This window comes from Ictidomys tridecemlineatus, chromosome Y (assembly GCF_052094955.1).
Source record: "Ictidomys tridecemlineatus isolate mIctTri1 chromosome Y, mIctTri1.hap1, whole genome shotgun sequence".
NCBI lineage: Eukaryota > Metazoa > Chordata > Mammalia > Rodentia > Sciuridae > Ictidomys > Ictidomys tridecemlineatus.
This window is the reverse complement of record NC_135494.1, coordinates 22,676,135-22,682,306: the sequence shown is the minus strand read 5'-3', so window position 1 is coordinate 22,682,306 and position 6,172 is coordinate 22,676,135. Positions and strand designations below refer to the sequence as shown.

General features: G+C 50.3%; 1 protein-coding gene across 2 annotated transcripts in view; it reads left to right on the top strand.

Annotated features, from left to right (window-relative positions):
* Positions 1–4,601: 4,601 nt before the first annotated feature.
* LOC144372106 (uncharacterized) overlaps positions 4,602–6,172 on the top strand; it is a 47,017-nt gene continuing 45,446 nt past the window's right edge. The window contains exon 1 of one of the 2 annotated variants that reach the window (XM_078035525.1): positions 4,602–4,718. The gene's annotated coding sequence lies outside the window, so the exon portion shown is untranslated. The remainder of the gene's footprint in view (positions 4,719–6,172) is intronic. The other variant, XM_078035528.1, reaches the window with a different exon arrangement.

Genomic DNA, 6,172 nt, shown 5'->3' with positions numbered 1-6,172 from the left:
TGATTCCATCTACTCACATTTCTCAGCACACCTGTTATACTTCTTTTTAAAAACCTTTTTTAGTGGTTGTAGTGTATACTGATAACTAACCCAGGTCCACTTTCGGATGACACTGCCGGGTCGAGACTGGTGTCAGTACCTCACAGCAACAAAGCATTCCTGGTGCTTCTGCCACCCCGCGTCACACTGTCATCTCACATGTACATATACAGTTCTCATCGAGGACATTTGTTAATTTTGTTCTGAACAAACTTATCCAAGAAAACTTAAGTTGTTTTTCTTTTTTATGTAAGTCTCTTTCTGGCAGGGATCATGGTCCTTGTCTTTAAAGGACTTCTTTTATCATTTCTTGCCAGGCAGCTTCCTGGTGACACAGTCCCTCTGTGGTGTGTCTGAGAGTCTCTATTTCTCTTCACTCTGAGGCTGAGTTTTCAGGACATGGCTGTAAGTTGGGGGGCTTTCACCTCAACACTTCTAAGTGTTTTGCTCCACGCTCTTCCTTGAATACTTTCTGAGCAGTTGAATATATTGTGTCTCTGTTCCCAGAGGCCGGGCTTCTTCCTCTGGCACCTTTAGGGTGTGTGTGTTTGATGGTGGTTCTGTTTTGGTGTTGGCTTGGCTTTCTCTTGGTACTGCAGTTTGGATTCCTGGAGGCTGAGGCTGGGTGGAGTTGTTTTGTTGTTCCTTCTACTTGAAGTTCTCTGAGCCACTTTGATTTGGTACTAATTTGGGAAGTTCTCCTCTTCCGTGGATTCCCATCTTGTCTACATGACACCTCTTATCTTCCCACAGTTCTTAGATGTTGGTTCTTTCTCTCCCTGTCTCCCTCCCCCTCAGCCTCTCTCCCTCTCCCTCTCCCTCTCCTCCTTTCCCTCTCCATCTCCCCCTCTCCCCCTCTACCTCTCCCTTCTCCTCCCCCACTCCTCTGCATGTCTCCCTTTCTCTCTCCCTGTCTCCCTCTCCCTTGTTGCCCCCTCCTTCTCTCTCTCTCTTTCCCTCTCCCTCTCCATCTCCCTCTCCCTCTCCATCTCCCTCTCCCTGTCTCCCTCTCCCTGTCTCCCTCATCTCCCTCTCCCTCTCCCTCTCCCTCTTCTCCCTCTCCCTCTCCCTCTCCCTATCTTGCTTTGCTTTCCTGTTTTGGAAGCTGAGACATTCTTTGCTCAGTGGAGTCCAGTATGTTAATGAGCTCATCAAAGCTCTTCCTCATTTGTGTCCCACCATTTTGTGTCTCCATCTCTTTCTGCCTTGTCCCCTCTGCTGGTGCCTGTTCTGTCTTTCCATGAGAGCCCTTGGCAGGTTAGTCGTGGTTGTTTGAGGGGTTCCTGGTCTGAGGGTCCCAGCATCCCTCCTGGTGGGAGTCTAGTGTCCGTGCTTGCTCCTCTCTCAGGCCTTTGCCTTTTAGTCTGCCTTGTAACTCTAGCACTGGGGAAGGGAGCTCCTGGAAATAGGCCTTGGGGAGTTGCCAGGAGTGGGAGGCAAGCTTTCTGTGGCCCCTCCAGCGGGTCCCTGTCTCCTGAGCCTGCATCCTGGGCTGGGAATGTCCCCAGTGCTTCTCCCTGTTGCCCTCTTAGGTGGAACAGCAGGACTCAGGGTGCTGGAGCTGGGTGCCTGCCTTCCCCCAGGTGACACAGGCTCTGGTGATTCCCAGTTGTTCAGACTCTGATAAAGCAGTTTCTCTAGAGGGCAGCCTTGTTAGGAACAGAATGCTCTGGCATATGTCAGAAAGGTCCAGAAACATGAGGAATCTGGAGACAGTCTCAGTGGGAACACTGAACTCCTGCAGCTGAAACCCACAAAGGTGGAGGGCCCCTGTGATCTGGCGGTGGTTCTGAGTTTTTCTTTTTCTTTTTTCTTTTTCTTTCTTTTTTCTTTTCTTTTCTTTTTTTTTCTTTTTCTTTTTTTTTTTTTTTTTTTTTTTTTTTTTTTGGTGCTGGGGGTTAAACTCAGGACTTCACTCTGCAGAACAAGCTCTGCCCACTGGGTTCCCTCCCTGGAGTTTTCAATATTCAACTTGCCTACTGAGCCTCCAGAAATCCATCAATTACAACCTGCCTTTGCCAAGACTAGTATACACATTTTCATAGCAGCTTTGTTTATAGACAAGAATTGGAAACAGTGTAGATGTCTATCAGCAGGTGAGTGGATGCAGACTCCCCAGGCCCACCTTAAGAGACAGTTGATCACTCAAAAATAGGAAAGGGTGAGCTATTGGCACTTAACCTTGATGATGCTCAAAATAATTATGTTGAAAGAAGCCAGATTTAAAAAAAATAAAATAAAACATGCTGTATGATTCCATTTATTGAAACTTCTAGAGAGTATATAGTAACAAAAAGCAGATCAGGGGTCACCTGGAGATGTGAGGGGGGATGGTGGAGGTGTGAAGGGATTGCAGAGAGGCAGGAGGAAACTTTTAGGGTGATAGACATGTTGTTTACATTGATTGTGGTGCCCTCACAGCTGATGCATAGTATTGGAACTCAGCAGAGTGCTTGAAATGTGCAGGTTGCTGCCCTTCATTGAAACTGTTTTTTGAAATTAGCTACAACCAACAGGGGACAGAGAAGCCCCCAAGTGGTCTCTTCCTTTACTGAAGACTATGATGTAGAAATTGATTGCAGAAGAAATCTCTTTCCTGTCCATGCAATGTTTTGAGCTTATCAGTGCTTACCTGCTGCGTGGCTAAATCGATCCTGCTTCAAATGCTGGGCGAGATCTTCAGGGGTGTAAGTACCACGTAGGCAACATGATGCCAAAGCGAGGTCTGTGCCCCCAGATGCAGGTCCCTTCCCTCATGCATCAATCCTTTGGGGATTCCAAGGCCTTTGGAAAGAAAGTTGAGGGGTCCTGGGAGCAAAGAGGGTTGGGGATGTGCCAAGGGATGAGTAGGAGGTGCGCACTGGGAGGAGGACACTCCACACGGGCCTCCACTGTGCACCCAGTGTTCCACGAGGCTGGTTCAGAGCCAGGGCTGCAGGCCAGGCACATCTGGGCACATTGCAGGTTCAGGGGACTCTGCCGAGCCTAGAGAAGGGGATACTGGTGCTGAGCAGCATATATCAGGGAAATCGGTCGCTCCCACGTGACAGATCCCTTTCCAGGGCAGTCTTGGGGCCCTGCTGCAGGGACACCCAGTGAGGATGCTCGAGGAAACCTTTCTGTCCAGGAACGCGGTGGGGCTGGTGAGGGCTGGGGTCCTAGGGCGAGCTGGCTGCGGCTTGTTACCTGAAGTCCCCCTGTCCCGCCCCTTGATGATCCTCCTGGAGTCGGGCCCCAAGTGACTTCTCCCTTGGCAGCCTTTGGGAGGCACCGAGGAACTGTCTGGGGCCCTGTCCCTGAGGGCGACAGGGCTTTCAGTGTTTGCTGACTTGAGTCTTGGGGAGTTTGTAAGAAGGACTCCAGCCCTCCACCTCTACCCACCGACATCCAATGGATGGCTAAAGGCAGAATTAGAAGGGCAGCATCTCTGCCTCAATATATGGCCCATTTATCCCCTTTGCCTGAGTCACCTTGGATTTGTTACTGGACCCTGCTGGCTGCATCAGTGCCCACCAGCACAAGGAACAGGCAAAAAAAAAAAAAAAAAAAAGAAAAGAAAAGAAAAAAAGAAAGAAAAAGGAAAAAATCAAGAACTTTGATCAAACTGGGGAGAAGCAGCCAGAAGGTTTGGAAAAAGCCCCTGACCCACAGAAGTGGTTACAGTTTATAGAAACAAAACCCAAGTGATCTACATATGTGAATTTCCTTGGCTTGAAGAAAAGCAAAAATGGGAAAAGCAAAGAAAATGCCTAGGCAGATGGCCTATGCCTAGGCAGATGGCCTGTGCCCAGGCCTGAGGAAGGGCGGGACCCATCTTAGCTTTCCTGGCTCCTGAGGTGGGTGTGGGTGTTGTAGCCCCTCTCTATTTTCAACAGAAGTAAGTTGCTCTTCATTCAGAATCCAGACCCCCGCCCCCATGCAGTCTGTTTCATGTCCCAGGAACAAGGTCTGATTGATGTGCATCTGAGAGCCAAAGCAGGTGACACAGCTCTCCTGACAAGGCACCACCTGGCCAATCCTGGGAAGATGGACAGACCTCAACTGGTCAGGACCACCTGCTTTGGCAGCTGTGCAAAGCCCAAGCCCTTGCCCTCATTCCCCTTTCTATAAAAGCTCCAAGTCATTGTCACTGCCTGAAGACAGGCTAAGATGTGGGTCCCCTTGCCTTCCCCGTGTGGCTGCACTGATAAAAGTTCCTTTCCTGGTGGGCATGGTGGTGCATGCCTGTAATCCCAGAGATTCTCGGGAGGCTGAGGCAGGAGGATCACTTGAGGTCAACCTTGGTGATTTAGGGAGACCCTCAGCAACATAGCAAGACCCCTTCTCAAAACAAGAATAAAAAGGATTGGGGTGTGCTCAGTGGTAAGGCACCCGGGTTCAATTCCTAGTCCTTTACCTGGAGCTGAAGCTCCCTGCCTCCTTTTCTTTTGCGGGTTAAAGCTTTCCCTGTGCATTCAGTCTCATTGGACTTGGAGTTACCATTGACCCAACTCATAAGTTCCCATCTCTGGTATCTCCTCCTCCTCTTGGTACTGGGGATTGGACCAGGGGCTCTGCCACTGAGCTACATCCTCAGCCCTTTTAATTCTTTATCTTAAGACAGTGCCTCAATAAGTTGCTAAACCTGGCCTCAAACCCACAATCCTCCTGCCTCAGCCTCCTGAGTCACTCTATCACAGGTGGGTGCCACTGTGCTCGGCCTGTGGTTGCATTTGGATGCAGTCCAAGCTGCTGCAGGTTTGAGGAATGTTCTGTGGGCATCTATATAACAGTACCTGGACAGGGGTGCTTTCTGCAGGGGGCGCCAGACCCTCTCGCTGTTTTTTTCTGTGGATGTCTGCCTGGCCTGCAGTGGGTTGGTCACAGGACATTCAGGAGAGATCTAGGGCACTGGGCAGTGCCCTCCATCCAGCAGGTGACCTGGCAGGAAGAGCCCTTGCAGCAGGGAAGTGGGGTGGCACTCTGTAGGTGAAAGCACAGAGCTCTCTGATGACTAGTGACTAACACAATGTGAAGCAGAAACATCCCATGAACTTCATGTTCAAGTACAAAGTTGGCTAGGATGACTGGGTGGCATTGCAATCTCCTGAAGGTCCTTCTTGGATTCATACAAAAAGAGAGCGAGGGACTAAGGAGCAGGAAGGAAACACAACTTTTTCAAACACTGAGATCTGGAGTCCAGCTCCTGCCATGTAGTCAGTGAATGAATGGATAATAATTGTTTTTACGGGACCATGTGACCTGGGGCTGCTCAGCTTCCTGTGGGCCCTCAGCATCCCTATGTATAAAGCAGGGGCACAGACCAAGGGTGCTGTCAGCTTTCTGTTGCTGTGACAAAGCATCTGAGAGAATCCCCTTAAAAGGAAACGGTTTCTTTTGACTCATGGCTGCATAGGTCTCAGTCCATGGCACCTTAGCCCTGTTGCTTTGGGCCTGTGGCAGCACAGTAGGACATCCTGGCAGCTGGAGCACATGACAGAGGAGGCTGCTCATCTCTGGGTAACTGGGAAGAGGGTGGGTAGGACTGGGCTGGGTCCCAATATCCCCCTCAAGGTCACACCCCTAATGATCTCATTCCTTCCAGGAGGCCCCACCTATTAAAGTTTCCATTATGTCCCAAGGGCCACAGGCTGGTGACCAAACCTTTAGCACATGGGCAATGGGGACATTTGACATCCAAACCACAATACCAAGTGATCATTAGCTGGGGGCTAACCCCCGGTCACTGGGCCAACCCCTCCCCACAGCCCAGGCCTGGGGAGATTGACTGCATTCTGCAGGACACCCACTGCAGGCAGCTGCCTCAGCCAACATGGAAGTCCTTAGCAGAGGCTCTTTTATTTCATGGGGGGTGGTACCAGTGATTGATCTCAGGGATGCTTGACCACTGAACCCCATCCCCAGCCCAATTTTTAATTTGATTTAGGGTAGGGTCTCACTGATTTGCTTAGTGCCTTGCCATTGCTAAGGCTGATTTTGAAATTTTTGATCCTCCTGCCTCAGCCTTCCGAGGTGCAGGGATTCCAGGAGTGCACCACTGCTTTGGCCAAAAGGCTCCTTTTTGGCAGTGGGGTTTCCTTGGAGAGAAAGCGGACCCTGTCCTGGGGTCATCCCTGATTTGCCCACACAGCAG